Below are 15,279 nucleotides of genomic sequence, written 5' to 3' on the forward strand. Positions count from 1 at the left end.
CAAAAATAACATTGATAATTATTGGCGTTCAGCGTCCCCTACTCACGATGCAACTATGAGTTATGCCGGAAGGCTCCGGAATTCCTTCCACCCAGGGTGATTCAAGGTGCGCCTAAATCGAAGCGAATGAACCTATGGCTTTTTTCTTAGAAATTGAAATATGGTTGCCGTGGTAGAAAATTGAATCTCGCGACCATCCAGCCGATAAATGTCAACGAAGTAAGGGTAAATTTTTTGTGTGGGTCATTTCTTTTTTGCACAACACAAATCGAATCAAACAGAAATTTAAGCCAGGGAAAGCATAAAAGGTGTTTATTGTTGCCTTTAGCTTTAGTGTAGCTTCTATGACGAAAGTTAAAATGAAATTAAGTGGGCAAAGCATCATCCTTTTTATCAGAAAGATTTGTACGACAACCTTCGAATTACGCGCCTGCTGCTCTACAGAACGGAGGTAGACAGAAGGCGCTCTCTGTCGGCTTCATCAGGTATTGCTGCGCACGCAATCTCCGAGAGTGTTAGCCGTCACAGCTAGTAGCAATGGCGATGAGTGTAAAACACTCTCATTAAATTAGAGGTTGACATACATAATAAAATGTAACAATATCGAAGCTCGCGAAGCTATTTCCAACAAAATTCTTGCCAAAATAGACGCACTCTACCAACTCGCTGTTTAGCACGTGTGTTAGGGTTTCACAGTGCCAACCGTACGTGAGAAAGCCGCCCCTCTCCCCGCCTCTATTGCGTCAGGCTGCGGGGATTTTTAAGGGTACTGCTTACTCTCTGCTGTAAAGGTTCTCACCAGTAGCACCTCTGAATTCACATGATCTGGCTCTTCATGAAAGACCCCTATCGCTGTAGCTGTAAGAACGGGTCGACGTTTTCTTTACCAGTTCACACTTGAAATCAGGTACTTCTCAGCCGTCTGCTCATCAATATAGAAAGGAAAGCTGTTACAAGGAGGCATGCAGCTTACACCTGCACGGCCGTCAACCTATTCTATGGAATGGTTCTCGTGGCTTTTTAAAAGAATTGCAGGTGGGAAAGCTTAGGGCGAAACAACAAAACATTCTTTTCCTCAATAAGGAAGCCTTTATTTTGATGAGGCCGCCTTATGTCACTCAGAAAGCTTCCTCAGTTAGGAGCCCTCGGTGAAGGATTGTATGCACCGCATGGTGGCTGTGTTCGTTGTTGATGCGTTGCGAAGGGGAGATTGACGGCGGAGTGCATGTGGCGTTCCGAAGGCGCTAATCTGCCCGCATAGTCCCCAGACCTCTTTTTCGCGCGTTAATATTGTGACGGGGCGAGGTCTAGGCTTATCGGCAACATGTGTGGTGAAGACAACGTGCTAATACCTCAACCACAATACTTATTTTCATCTCGAAGAACTCGTCAGGGCGCGAACGAAGTGCGCCAGCGAGCGGATGCACTCTCTGGAGACTATCGTAAACTCTTTCAGCCTCGCTGCCTCGTTCATAACACTATTATTTTTCTAGAGTCTATAGCATCGAAAGAGGCGGGTGCTTCGCTGTCCTCAGACTCAAGTTTCGCGCTCGACTACGGTGACTTTTTGCAATTAGTAATCGCAGTTTGAAGAAAGCGTACACGAGTCTATATTTACCACTTCAATTTCATTGATTGATTGATTGATTGATTGATTGATTTGTGGGGCTTAATGTCCCAACGCCGCCATACGATTTTGAGAGACACCGATGTGGAGGGCTCCGGAACTTTCGACCACCTGGACTTCTTTAACGTGCACCCAACACTTCAACCCTGAATGTGTTGAAGTGACCGTCCTTTTTTTTTTAGAGAATAAACGCTTGGGAGCAAACTTTATATTCGATAATATCGAACGAAGCAGCGCGGCCACAATCGTTCTCACGCGAGGATGGTTGAAGGGAAGTTTCAGAACACGCTGGCTTTCTCCGTTGGAACTTGACTGTAAGGAGACTTCACGCAAAGTGAGGACGCAGTCAAAGGAAAGAAACGTTTTGTTGTTTGGCCCTACTTCTCAGGCCTCAACAAGGTCTGTCTCCTAGTCGAAATGGCCTCGTCAGGCTCAGAAAATTGCACACTGCTTAACATATTTTATGCTTTTTATTAGTATCGAAATACGCACATGCGTGTGACGGTAACAACAGCTGATGGCATTTGCTAGACTTACTCTGTTCTCGATCGCATACTTGGCATTAAAGAAGAGAGAACGCTCATTGGAACTAGTAGTTGACGTTATTTCTAAGAAGCAGCAGTCGCAGGGAAGAAAAAAATGCTTCACTTTGCCACTCTTTGCTTCGTCAGTAAGCCGTTCTGAACCAAAGTACTGCGTATGTTTCAATGCTTATAGAAATATTGCCGACTCATTTCATTCAGCTTTCTTGGATATGTGCAGTGCTACCCTGCCGGCAATTAAAAATTGTCTGGTGTGCTTCTGCAAATAAGCCGTTCCGTTTTGAGTTCTATCGCAGCGATTGGCCCACCTTTTCAGGTACTGTGCGAGGTCTATAATTCGTTTTGATTTATCTAGTGTATTGAATAACATATACTTAAGAATGCTTGAATAGGCAAGAAGATAAAAACGGCCTCCTATTGAAAAATTACATCATTGGTGAATATGTGTGGAGATATTGCAGCTATATCTAGTGTAAGTAAAGTTGACTCCTACGACATTATGCATCCTGTAGAGTAAGAAGCGGTTTCTTTGCAAGAAATTATTTCCACGGGAATTTTACATGGCTCTGAAAGTGGAAAATCACTGCAGATATCGTGACGTCTTTGTTCGAAAATTCCGCGTCGTTGAGGCGTGACTTCATCACCCTGTGTTATGCTGTTCTGGAGGTATCAGAGAAGAATACTTGGAGGAAATTGCCTATGCTGTGGGCAGGGGCCCGTAAGAACGGAGGTATAGGTGAGTGCGCGTCTGCCTATCTTGCTTACCCTGCCGTGCGCTACTAAGCATCGCTGTAAGTGGCCGAGCCTTAAGGCAACAATCTTACCGGCTGAGTACGTTGGGAGCTCACGTGGCTTTTGTGGAAGTAGTCCGAGGTGGATGCAGAAGTGGAAGAGCCCAGATGACATCATCCCTTTCTGCACGCTGTCTTTCCACGTGATCTGTCTTTTTTCCGTAAGTGTCACCAAAATGTCACAAATAGGCGGCATTATTTGAAAAAGAAGCCAGGGCCGACTTTTGTTGCCACTATATTGTTGTGCGAGCATTACGGCTTTGACAGCCGGCGGTCATGTGGACAAGCCGTCTCATGTTTGCAGACCCCCTGCTTTAGACGACTTGGGTGTTATGCTGCTGACTATGAGGTTGAATTCACAGCCATGACGGCCATGTTTCAAAGGGCATGATGACATTTTGTAAGCTATTCCAAACGTTTTATCGCTAAGTTGTGATGAGCAATGATTCTGTGGAAATGAAGCTTCCACTCCAAGCGCAAACCAGCACTAACAGCTGAACTGATGGGCAACCGGGTAGCCTGGTTGCAGCTATGTTGTTAAATATTGTAATGTATCACAATCTCGGTCCACTATATCTGCCTTTTTTCTCTTCTCCTTCTTTTACTGTGGTTGTTTCTTGCGCCATTTATTTCTAGTAATTTTTATACTTTCTAGATACGAAGCAGCTTATGCTCGGGGCTGTGTCCCTCGGCAACCATCCGCTCCCTCAATGCGCACGCGCCAACTCTTCCCATCTCGTAATATGAGCGCGAGGAAATAGAATGTGGTGGCAGAGCGCTGCCTCTGCTTCGTTTCTCTTCTCGCGTTTATGTCTCCACCGCTGCTTGGCGCTCGTATATAGTACTGCGCGCCCTCGATAGTGTCAATCTGTAGTTCCCATGACAAATAACTCGGTTATTGAACTGCAAGTGCTTGAAATTATATGCAGTTTCAACTGTTCTTCATTTATTGTGTAGTGTTTAGTCAGTGGGTATAACCTTGTATATATTGAAGGAAACAACTTTTGTCTTCTTCACATTGACTTTCATCTGCCAGTCATGAAACCATTTACTGAATGTATTGAGTTCATTCCGGAAAATATTAGCATCTTCATTTTTGGTCACCTTTCAATTACCACGCAGTCATGTGCGAATAACCTTACCGTGTAAGTCATGAAGCTAGCTATATTATAGTATAAATTGGAATAAGAATCAACTCAGCACAGACCTCTCAGACTTGACTGATTTGGCGAGAGCTGATGAGGAGTGTTTTTCGTCAGCTAAAACGAATTGGTAATGGTTAGACATGAATTCCGATATCCAATTACCTACGTTAGTGTTTAAGTTAAGATTGGTAAGCTTTTTTATTAGCCTGGCGTGAGAAACATTTACAAAAGCTTTTTTAAAATTAACAAAAATAAAAATTACCTCAAATAGTTTTGCCCCGCAAGATCAACCATGCAGGAAGCCATGTTCGTTGACAAAAAAAGTTGTTTTCTCCTAAATATTTCATAACTGCTCATGAAATAATATGCTCAAGTGGATTGCTGTCCATAGAGAGACATCGGCATGTAGTAGGTTGGGTTAAAGTGGTCTCCAGATTTAAATATAGGTATTACGCGGGATGACGTTCCGTTATCTGGTACACAGCCTGTGTCGAAGGACTGTTAGAAAATGCCACTTCACAAAGGACATTATGCTAGCTATACTATCTTTAGCAGTTTCAGACATATCTCGTCAAGATCTGGTGCAGAATTTGCGAAAAAGCGATGAATAGGTGATGCGATGCCTTGTGGAGTGATAACGACATTTTGCATGTTCGAAGTTACCGAAGTAATAGGTAAGTTACAAGACATTGGAGCTTCATCCGTAAACACATAGCTAAAAGAATTACTGATTAGGTCGCGGCAACTGACGTGGTAAGAAGCTTTTCATAATTTGGTATGTATATTAGGGACTTAGAGCCGTAATTTGGACTCACAACTATCGAAAATTTCTTACTATTTCTTCTTAGCATGTTTGAAATATCATAGTTATAGAATTTTTTTTGCTGTTTGGACTTCTGCTTGAAATATCTGGGCGTGTTCACGGCAACGCTTCCTGTCGTTTGCGATTGATGTCAATTTTGCTCGCAAGTGCAATAGTTTCTTCCGGTTCATGCAACGTTTTACGGGAGACGTAAACAGCGTGCCTTGTGTGGATGCGCCTATAGCACATTGCGAATGGATTTTCTTTTTAGTGAGAGAAGTTCATCGGGGATAAGAGTCCAGTTTTTTGTTTGCATCACGGCCACTAACTGAGCTTGAGAATTTGACACTCTAAGAAGAAGAGAGTTGGTTTGACATCGCGCCAACATTTGTTCGCCTGTAGTCAAAGATAGTTTTTTTCGTATCACGTGTTTCTCCACTGAACAATTCAAATTCACAGTGCAATAATTCTGATCACTGACGCCTCGTAACACATCAACGCACGTGCTACTTGAATCAGTAATGACCACGAGATTTAAAATCGTTTCGCCGCGTGGGGACACCAAACCATTTGAGTTAAACTAAAAAAAGCACGTCAAGAAGATTTTTATACCCCAGGGGCCGAATTCACAAAGCTTTCTCTTTGGCTACGCATTTTCTTAGCCGAAAATTCTCTTATCTGGAGGGATTACTATAGCGCGGGTATGAATTTAACTTATTCGGCACTTAAGAGGGCAAGGAGGACACACGATAGCCGATGAAACGACAAGGAAAGAAAGAAGTGTGTGCCGATAATATCAAGGAGCACGCAAAGCGTCTAGCATCGAGAGTATACGATGATAGCCAATGATTTGCTGCATCTAAGTTTCAGCTCCGCGAGCGTCTGCTACAGCGCTTACGGGATGCCGCGTACGTTGTAATAGGCGTTTTGGCAGGCTGTGCAAAGCCAAGCACTCGCCTTTCATCAACGACTGTAGCTAAAAACGAAATTGCTCGATGGCCTTAAGTCATCGAGCAATCCATGCACTACCTTGCCAAGTACAAGTAAACAACACTCCAGGTGCACCACTTAAATGAAACCACACATAAATCGATGCATGCAATGTTTGAAAATGTGCCTCGAATGTCTTCCCCTATTTAACGCGACCAGTTACCTTACATTTCATTGAAGCTGCGCTGCTACTTAACTATTTCGGTGCAATCTAGCACGGTATTGTGGTGAACGTAAGAGGTTTTGTACCTATAGTCAAAGGTAGCCTTTGTTACAATATTCTTATTACAAGACACATGAGCGACTTTGGTGTTTGCAGACGAATTGTGCGTAAATAGATAACAGCAGTAATCAAATGAAATTGTGAGCGCAATTTCGCTGGTTTCATGCACCGCAGCATTTTTATAAAGCCGGAATGCGAGAACGTGAATACGCTTACGCTTAGGTATATGTCTACGTAAAATGAGGGAGACTCATCGGTAGGTGTCTTAGTGCTAATGCTTTTCACAAAACACGGTGCAAATATTTCGTCCAGCGTTGTTTGAGTGCGCAAACAAAGCAAGGGACGTGTATACGAGTCTTGAGGTCGAGAGACGTTATCACACGTGCGAAAAGGATGAAAAGAGAGAGAGAGAGAGAGAGAGAGAGAGAGAGAGACTCTCGTTTCGGCTTCGCAAAAGCTTGAAATTGATAGATAATAAAGACAATTTTCTGGCCCAGCAGACGTCAGGGAAAGTCTCCGCAAAGCAGCGTCAGATGCTCGGAGAGCATAAAAAAGTGAAGTACGCGTTATATGGGAGTGACAGCCACTCAGAAAGCGAGATGAAGTGTGACTGTCCTTAGATGTGAGAATCAATGCTAATTAGGAGAGTTGAGTTAATGAGCCAAAACTTTCCTAGATAACGATAATGGAAGCAAACTGACCATTCATCTATTGAAAGTGACACTAGTGACAGCGAACTCATAATAGTGGATTAGCGTTGTCACAGGCCGATATGTATTTTTATTTTTTATTTATATTTGCCAAACTATGAGAAGGTAGCCTACGTTAGAGCCGGCTATCCCAACGTCATGACAGTAATTTACAAGAATAAATAGCGCATGGTTATACAGTCACACGTGGCGGTTGCTATCTTCTAGTAACCTTGGGCAAACGCATTCTATTTTTTCTATTTTTGACAAAGTTTCACCGGACGTTTTTGCATTTGGCTTCATTCGAAGAAAGGACGATATATCAGCAATAGGGCGAATGCAAGCACTGCTGCAGTGGTCGAGTGGTTACAGCGCTCAACTACAATCTAGGAGGTACTTGGTTCGATTCGCAGAATCACTGAGCACTTTTTTTTTTCAAGAGGTTGCCCGGCCTGACATTATGCGTGGTGGCGGGTACTAATTTTTTGAAAAGAAGGCTTTCGCTTTTGCTTCTTTCACTCCTCTTTTGACCCAAAAGCGCTGTACTGTGCTCCTTCAAAAATTAAACAATTCAGGGTTCATAATTTTCTCCTCTATTCTCTCCTATCGCAAAGTGTCCAGTGCTGAAATACCAATATCATACCCTGTATATTACTTTTCACGTGTTTGAATATTATTATTACTATTTATTATTATTATTATTATTTAATTAGTACCCACAGCGCCCATACAGGCATTATAGGGGGGGGGGTACAGAAAAGAACATGAAAATTGCAGTTTCACATAAGTTCACATAATTGCATTCACATAAGTAAAAAAGAGAAAAGAAGTAGATTTCCAAAATACAAAAACATACACAGTTGCACCGAGCACAGATGCGTCAGAAAAGTCATATGTATTAGAGAAAAAAAAATGATGAAAATCTCATGACAATTAAAACAAAGTGCAGCATTCGTCTAGCACAAGGGCAAATTAACACCAAAACAAAACAACATAGCTTACAACCAAGATACCGTACAGATCATGGCGACTGCCAGGCGCACACACGTAGTCTACAGGGCTTAGCGGTCCAAAGATTCAATCATTTTTATTGCAGAAAAGAACGCATCCGTTGAAGAAATTTCTACAATTGTGGGAGGAAGTCGATTCCACTGACTGATAGTTCTCGGAAAAAAAGAGTTGCTGAAGGACGTCGACCAGCAATCAGTCTTTACGGTGTTTTGAAGAAAATCTACACATGCAGTGAGCTAACTGCTTGCAGCCAAGTTGACTGCCTTTGTAGCGACGTGTTTCGTGCTAATTTGGTGGGCATCATCAGATGCAGCAAGACCAAAGAGCACGGACAGTTGGAGCTGACGCAAACAGAGTGATTAGTTTGTGTCTTCTCTCCCGCTATTTGTCATGCTGCATGCTTCAGTGTAATGTCGCTGTCAATGGTTAAAATGAACTATACCAGTTAATCGAGTTCTGCTGAGAGGGTCCCCTATTGTCCGGAATGGAACAGAACAATGGCAATTTGATTTGTGTGATAAGAGATGCCCTGCTTTTGGTTACTAGAATAAATTTCTAAACTGAAGTTTATTTTTTATTAACAGTTCCAGTGCAGATGAAAGGTGCATGGACAAAATTCGTGTATTCAGCTTGACTAGGTTTGTCACCTTAATTGTAATTGCAAACCGGTATCACAGTATGCATAAATATCACACCCATATACAACCACGGGTGATAGCTTGCTTATTCTTATTAAAATTGAAAGCTTGAAATCGACATATTCAACCAACGCAATGTGTACGAGATATGCCATGTAGAGTAGCTATGCTCTAAACTAATCTTCGCAGGTTCGTTCCATTTTACCCAATTTCTTGCCCATGACTGTAGGTTGGTAAATGAAACAACTTCTTCGAACACACATATTCTGCGTAAGGTTACATTTATTTTTTTGCAGTACAAAACAAATTGAAATGTATAATGGCTCATAAGAGAAATAACTAGAAACAAATTCAGCCAAATCATTACCAAACTTACTCACCAATGATAAACGGATTCTCATTTAAAAATACATATATACATACATATATGCACACACATATACATATGTACACCCATACATACTTACATACACTCAGGTGTAAATATTAAAATGAATGGCTATAAAACAACAATTCTACTACACTCATTTTGAAAATACTACAGAAAGTAACTTACGAGAAAAATCCACAGGCACTGTTATGTCTGAACACGGTGTTTCTCGAACCATCTCGCAAAAGCTTGATGCATAGTTTTCCGCTGCTGCCCAGTGACAAGCAGTTTTTATAAAAAACACAAGAATGAAGCCCTTGGCAATGTCATGCTAAAGAAAAGGGCTGTGCATCGATATTTTGTACATGTCTGCAATATCACTCTATTTACATAGCTTGGCTCATTCACAACTCACTAACAAAGCATGATAGAACACTTGGGCTGAAAGTTGGCACCGCGCGAATAAATTCTAGACAATACATGAATAACACAATTATAAGCTACTAAGCTCCTTGGTGCAAACAGTGTTTATATTGACAGCTATAGGTGCCATTTCGTTTCCCCAAAACACTTCTCAAAAGTAGAATCAACTTTATTTAGCTAAAAGTTTCTATTCTGGCGCGTCGTGTTGGCTCAACGGTGGAAGTGACTCTTTCGGCCAAGAAAACAAAGACCAATTATTTTTCCAGTTTGTGAATTCACCCCATGCTAACATTGAGGCAGCTGGTAGGAGTGCTTTTGGAGAGAGGAAACCACCACATTCCCACCAGTTGTGGCCTTGGGTAGCTACTTTACCTGGACAAAAATGATGAAAAACACTCCTCAAGAAGACTTCAAAGTTTGCACATCAACACAGTTCCCATACAGCTGTCTATTAGTCTGCTTGAAAAATATTGAGTTTACTGGTGGGCAAAGACTGTACACTATGTGAGGTGATGCTCCAGTGCACTGCATGTATGTCTTGCTGCTTGCCTCAACTGCGATGTTGCTCAGCACATATGTGTAAAATAACAACTAATACTATGCCACTGCAAAGTAATTATGTGTCATTTGCATAAAACAGGAACCCCAATAAAAGAACATAACAACATTTGCCTTCACAAAGTTCTACAAATGTAAAAAATTTCCACAGAGTTTTCACAGTTCATCTGAGAACAGTAATATTGGTTGTAAACACATTCTTACTTCCCGTAACAAACTATTTTAAGATGCCAGATTCAATATTAGAATATACCAGCACTTTTGTAGGGCTAAACAATTGTACAGGCACCTAGAAAAACACAAGTGAATGCATGCTATAGCTACATATAAAAATAAATACTTTTATTTGTAGTCTGAGTAGAGCTGCATAGATGATAAGTCACTTGAATTACATTATGAACAAACCTATCAGAGCAACGTATACATTTAAAAAGTTACACTTACACAGTAGATAAGTAGACTGTTGAAGGACGGACAGGCAGTGGGATAATACCCAAGCACTAAAATCTACTGTTAAGATATATGAGGAGTAGTGATGATCCTCTTCCTTCCAAATAAAATAATTCACATAGATTCACTTCCCAAAGCTTATACACTCATGGCATCATTGGTGCTATACAAATGAGTGTACACTGAAGGATTACATTGACTAAGTACATGATTACTGCATTCATGGCTTTACTTCTTGTACTACATAGAATGCAAACACAGTTAGTTACCATTGGCGACCATGGATGCTGTGATTTCTGGAATGTAAATGTAGAGGCACGCAGGCACTTAACACACATGTTAAAAAGTTCAGCTCAAGAATATTTGCCCACGAACACTATAGCAGCCTTTAAATTAGTGTCATAGTTTGGTATCTTCCATGCAATATTTAAATAATTTCAAATGCAAGCAAATGAACTGCTGAATACTGCACTGCTAAGAAGTTAAGCAGCAGCTGCTCTTGACACCACAATGTGCTCTTTCTGCTGTTGTAAACTTTGAGCAGGAGAACAGTCACTGGCAGTCCCTTTATACTTGTTGGTCTACTGTGCTCTGTTCTTGATACACTGTACATGCCAGTGGAGCACCGAACCCCTTGTTACTGCTGGAACTTAGAAAAATACAGATCATTGTTACAACCATGCTACATGCAAGAGTGTATAGTTGTCAATTATGTGCTTATATTTACAGATATTGTATTTTGAGAAGCCAATGAAAAGCCTCAACACACACACACACAAACAGTGAAGACTGAAAATATATTTAATATGGTACAAGAGCAAAAGTACAATGTTATAGATGAAGCCATTAAACTTCTGACAGGCATAAAAAGCCAATAAAGTTTCTTCTATTTTGACTTTACACTAGGTGCGAGAAGTAGACCACAAATAAGTTCACTAAGAAACACAAGTTAGACTGCATTACAACACAACAGCCAATGTTCATAACTTTAAGGCTGTCTAACATAGCCAGCTCACCATACCGCATATAGGAGCAAATGGGCAGTCTAGAAGACACAAAGAACTTGTGGATTATGAGTGCTTGTTGCTGACATCTATTATTCTAAATGAAGAAAACCTTTCAGAAATGCACTTCATCAGGGGAAATAATCATACGCAACAAACACAACGGGCTCCTACAGGTGCCACCAACACTCACCATTATTGTTGATACCAGTGTCTTGCCGGATGGATATGCTGCGTCCTGCACAGAACACCAAAGGAGCGCTCCATGACTTGGATTGCATGTGTGCTAGCTGCATCGCTCTGCTGCTGAAATAGGCTAGCCACAGACAGAGAAATGAGAAGCCATGGCTTTGAAACACACTGAACGTCACCTTTAGAGATCAACAATGCATACTTAGGTCAGGTACAATTTGTAGAAAAATATATATCACTATGCAATCGTGGTGAACATGTTCGGCTGAAACACAAGCAACAGCACTGAGAAAGAAAAAGCTACATTAGGTAAAAGATGCAGTTACTGGCCCTATGTCATCTGAGGCTTCTTCAATAGGTCTTTCTCCTTGCAAGTTGTGAACAGCCAGGCAATTTTCACCCACTTGCTATTTCCTTCCAGAGCACTTGATCCACAGAGGGAGTCACAAGCTCGAGAGCTCAATAAGGAATCAAAGTATTTGTGCTCGTTTCAAAGTACAAGCTTTTGTGTCTCAGATTATTGGAGTTTCATTTAAAGCTGCAGGCTTTCAGCTTTCAACATTCTCAATTGATTGATTTGTGGGGTTTAACGTCCCAAAACCACCATATGATTATGAGAGACGCCGTAGTGGAGGGCTCCGGAAATTTCGACCACCTGGGGTTCTTTAACGTGCACCCAAATCTGAGTACACGGGCCTACAACATTTCCGCCTCCATCGCAAATGCAGCCGCCACAGCCGGGATCACATTCTCAATTATCTTGTAATTTAGTTCTATAAATGTTGAATAAGAATTATGTGTAAGAATATTACAGGTATCCACTGAAAGCAACCATGCTTGGGTTTTAAATTTGTGCACAGTAAGTGGTGTTCACGTAATCGTATGTATTAAAGAAAAACTAACCTTGCAGCCAGCCGTTAGGCAGTTTTGTGCCCTCGAAGCTCCCAAGCAGATCGCAGTCCTTCCAGATGAGGCTGCCATGCATGCTTCCACGCCACATCCGCTGAATAATAACAGTCCCAGCAGTGACATAGGCCTGCACAGTTAGGGAGAACGTGTCCTTCCTATATTTGTACATGTGCTCCAAGTAATGATGAGGATTTATGTGCCAGAATGTGCCACCGATGCGTCACAGGACCTTAACAAACCAATCTCTGCGATCTGTGAAGAGCCAAAAACGAGATATTTAAAAACAATCATTAAAAGCACTCCCTTCTAATACTTATTTGAGGAAGCTAGCACTTCGTTAAAGTGACCAAAATCTGCTATAATCATTCTGAAATAAACTGAAGCCTCATGTAAAATTTACGTATCGCAATATATATGTCCTACTGATGTATAGTACTACCACAGTGGTAATCGTCTATAGAACTAATGTTCCAAAATAACATAAATTTTTTAAGTGCAACGTGGCTCCTGAAAAATAAATTCACATTAAATTTCCAACTATCGAACGTGGTCAATCGACAGGCCCAACCTCATAATCAAACAAGAGCTCACTTGTATCAAATCACAAAAAACTTTTTATGTATTTGCTCCATAATATATGTATGTATATAACAGTAGTAGTAAATTTTTCATGCTTTAACTTACCATGGAGAAACTTTACATCTGATGGTCTTAAAAACTTGCACACGTTATAGAACTGCGTGAATTATAGTACAGGTGAAATTTAGTTCTGCAAGGTGAACTCACCGATGGCAGCATTTAGTAGCCGTCGGTGTCATGAGGAACCAAGTACGGCCAACAGGCAAAGGGCATCTGCAGACTGGAAGCTGCCAATGACAGCAATAAAGGGCTGGCCAGGCGTGCACGTCCATTGATAAAGTGTAAGAACTGGCCATGACCGGCTGTTGTCAAGGCTCTAGTGCCGTGCAAAACGATGGCCAGACGAACTCGTAAACCTGTAGTTAGGCGATATTGGCCTACAACTTCATCCAAAGCAAGGCACCGATGAAATCTTTGCTTTTTCTGGGGGTCGGAGGGAAGGTTGACGTTCACGGGCTCTCGCTGCCACATAGAACTCTCAAATTGTTACCGAAGAACACTCTAGGCGCGCTTCCAAAGTAACACGATCCACAACAGAATGTAGCATCTCGCAGCTTTGGTTGATCACATCACAGCGCTAGGTCTGGGGGCCGGAGGGAAGCTTGACGTTCACGGGCTCTCGCTGCCACACAGAACTCTCAAGTTGTTACCGAAGAACTGTCTAGGCGCGCTTCCAAAGTAACACGATCCACAACAGAATGTAGCATCTTGCAGTTTTGGTTGATCACATCACAGCGCTAGGACTATGGTTATCACAAAAAGGAGAAGTGTCGACTTAACAAACAAAAGCGCCAAGCTGCCCCACCACAACTTTGCAGGGCAAAACAGTTATCAACGCTGTCTTTCAATTTTTGGTCACACGAGCACAGCTTGTTCACAAGTCTTGGAACGTCAACACAGCACCACTGTTCACAACGAACATCGTTTCACTCCCGAACAGTACATTGCTCTCAAGTAAATAGAAGCATACGGGCTAACTGGTGGCGAAGCAAGAACCGAGCACGTAGTTCATGCGTTTCCGTACGTACTTGGGGTCACTCAAGTAACGTGTCAAAACGCTGTCAATCCGAAATGTCGCACAGCTACCAACTGAGAGACTGGAAAGTCAAGCGAACGAACTGTTACCGGCACACAAACACACATTGCAGGCTTCCCGAGTGCTAGTTGCCGTCGATACATCGATGCCGATCCCCGCTTTATAACCACACCGACGCACAGGCTTCGCTGCGCTTCACCGAACACCATTGCACTGCCACAGCTTTCCGCACTGCTTACACGCACCGAAAGAGCTGCTACAATCACAACATATCCGGTCAAACGCTGAAGTAACTCGTGCGAGAAGCGTTTGCTGAAAGTCGCACCGACCGATACGCTGTTTAAGACGCCATGTTGTTTTCGACAACTGCGCAGCACATAAGACGATAAGAGAGCTCTTATAAAATACTTGAACTATTTTGACGGCGTGAAAAAATTTGCTCTTATGTGCGAGAGGGGTGATATGACGAACACGACAGGCGTGCCAGATGAAAGAAGTGTTTTGGCAACGTCATGGATTGAGCTGATGTAGAGGGTATTGCTTCACAACCAATCACAAGCTGTGCCCGTAGGCCAAGCCGTCGTCTGCTCGCGTTTGTCGTCTGCTTCGATCAGAGCATGCGATAGGACATTCGCCTTCGTATGTGATTGATATGTGGGGTTTAACGTCCCAAAACCACTATATGATTATGAGAGACGCCGTAGTGGAGGGCTCCGGAAATTTATACCACCTGGGGTTCTTTAACGTGCACCCAAATCTGAGCACACGGGCCTACAACCTTTCCGCCTCCATAGGACATTCGCCTTCGCAAAGCTATTATTCACAGGTGAAGTGGTCGCTGCATCGCACAAAATACATGTCAGTGGCTCGCTCTACCTTTGAATGATGTTCATGCGCCAAGTTAAATGGCTGGTAATTGACACAGGGATGAATTTAGCCAAAGTTTGCTCTAGAATCGTGAGGGTTTGCATATTTTCGGTGTCATACAAAGTTACTAGGGTCCTTTCATTCCGATTGCTTGCCGTAATATCACGGTCCATATCGGTGTCTGAACAGTGAAGGTGAAGATGCATGATTTGTTTGTAGTTTCATTCGTAATCACACGAACCCCTAATACGCTTTGGTTTACAAAGTACGCTTTGTTTCAGATCGTCCCAAAGTGTATCGACCGCTGTATTTCAGATATCGCAACCATTGGACAGTTATAGCCAATGAAAGTACACTAGAGCACAAACTTTAG

General features: G+C 42.2%; 1 protein-coding gene and 1 long non-coding RNA gene across 3 annotated transcripts in view; one reads left to right on the forward strand and one right to left on the reverse strand.

Annotated features, from left to right (window-relative positions):
• Positions 1-2,210: 2,210 nt before the first annotated feature.
• Positions 2,211-15,279, forward strand: part of LOC119177837 (carbohydrate sulfotransferase 2) — a 31,611-nt gene continuing 18,542 nt past the window's right edge. For both annotated transcript variants that reach the window (XM_075887433.1, XM_075887434.1), the window contains exon 1: positions 2,211-2,485. The gene's annotated coding sequence lies outside the window, so the exon portion shown is untranslated. The remainder of the gene's footprint in view (positions 2,486-15,279) is intronic.
• On the reverse strand, positions 11,106-13,984 carry LOC142799415 (uncharacterized). Its single transcript, XR_012893913.1, has 3 exons — positions 13,151-13,984; positions 12,359-12,616; positions 11,106-11,579 (listed from the first exon to the last, which is right to left on the reverse strand). It is a non-coding gene; the product is annotated as an uncharacterized LOC142799415 (long non-coding RNA).

The sequence above is a fragment of the Rhipicephalus microplus genome, chromosome 1 (genome assembly GCF_043290135.1).
Source record: "Rhipicephalus microplus isolate Deutch F79 chromosome 1, USDA_Rmic, whole genome shotgun sequence".
Classification (NCBI taxonomy): Eukaryota; Metazoa; Arthropoda; class Arachnida; order Ixodida; family Ixodidae; genus Rhipicephalus; species Rhipicephalus microplus.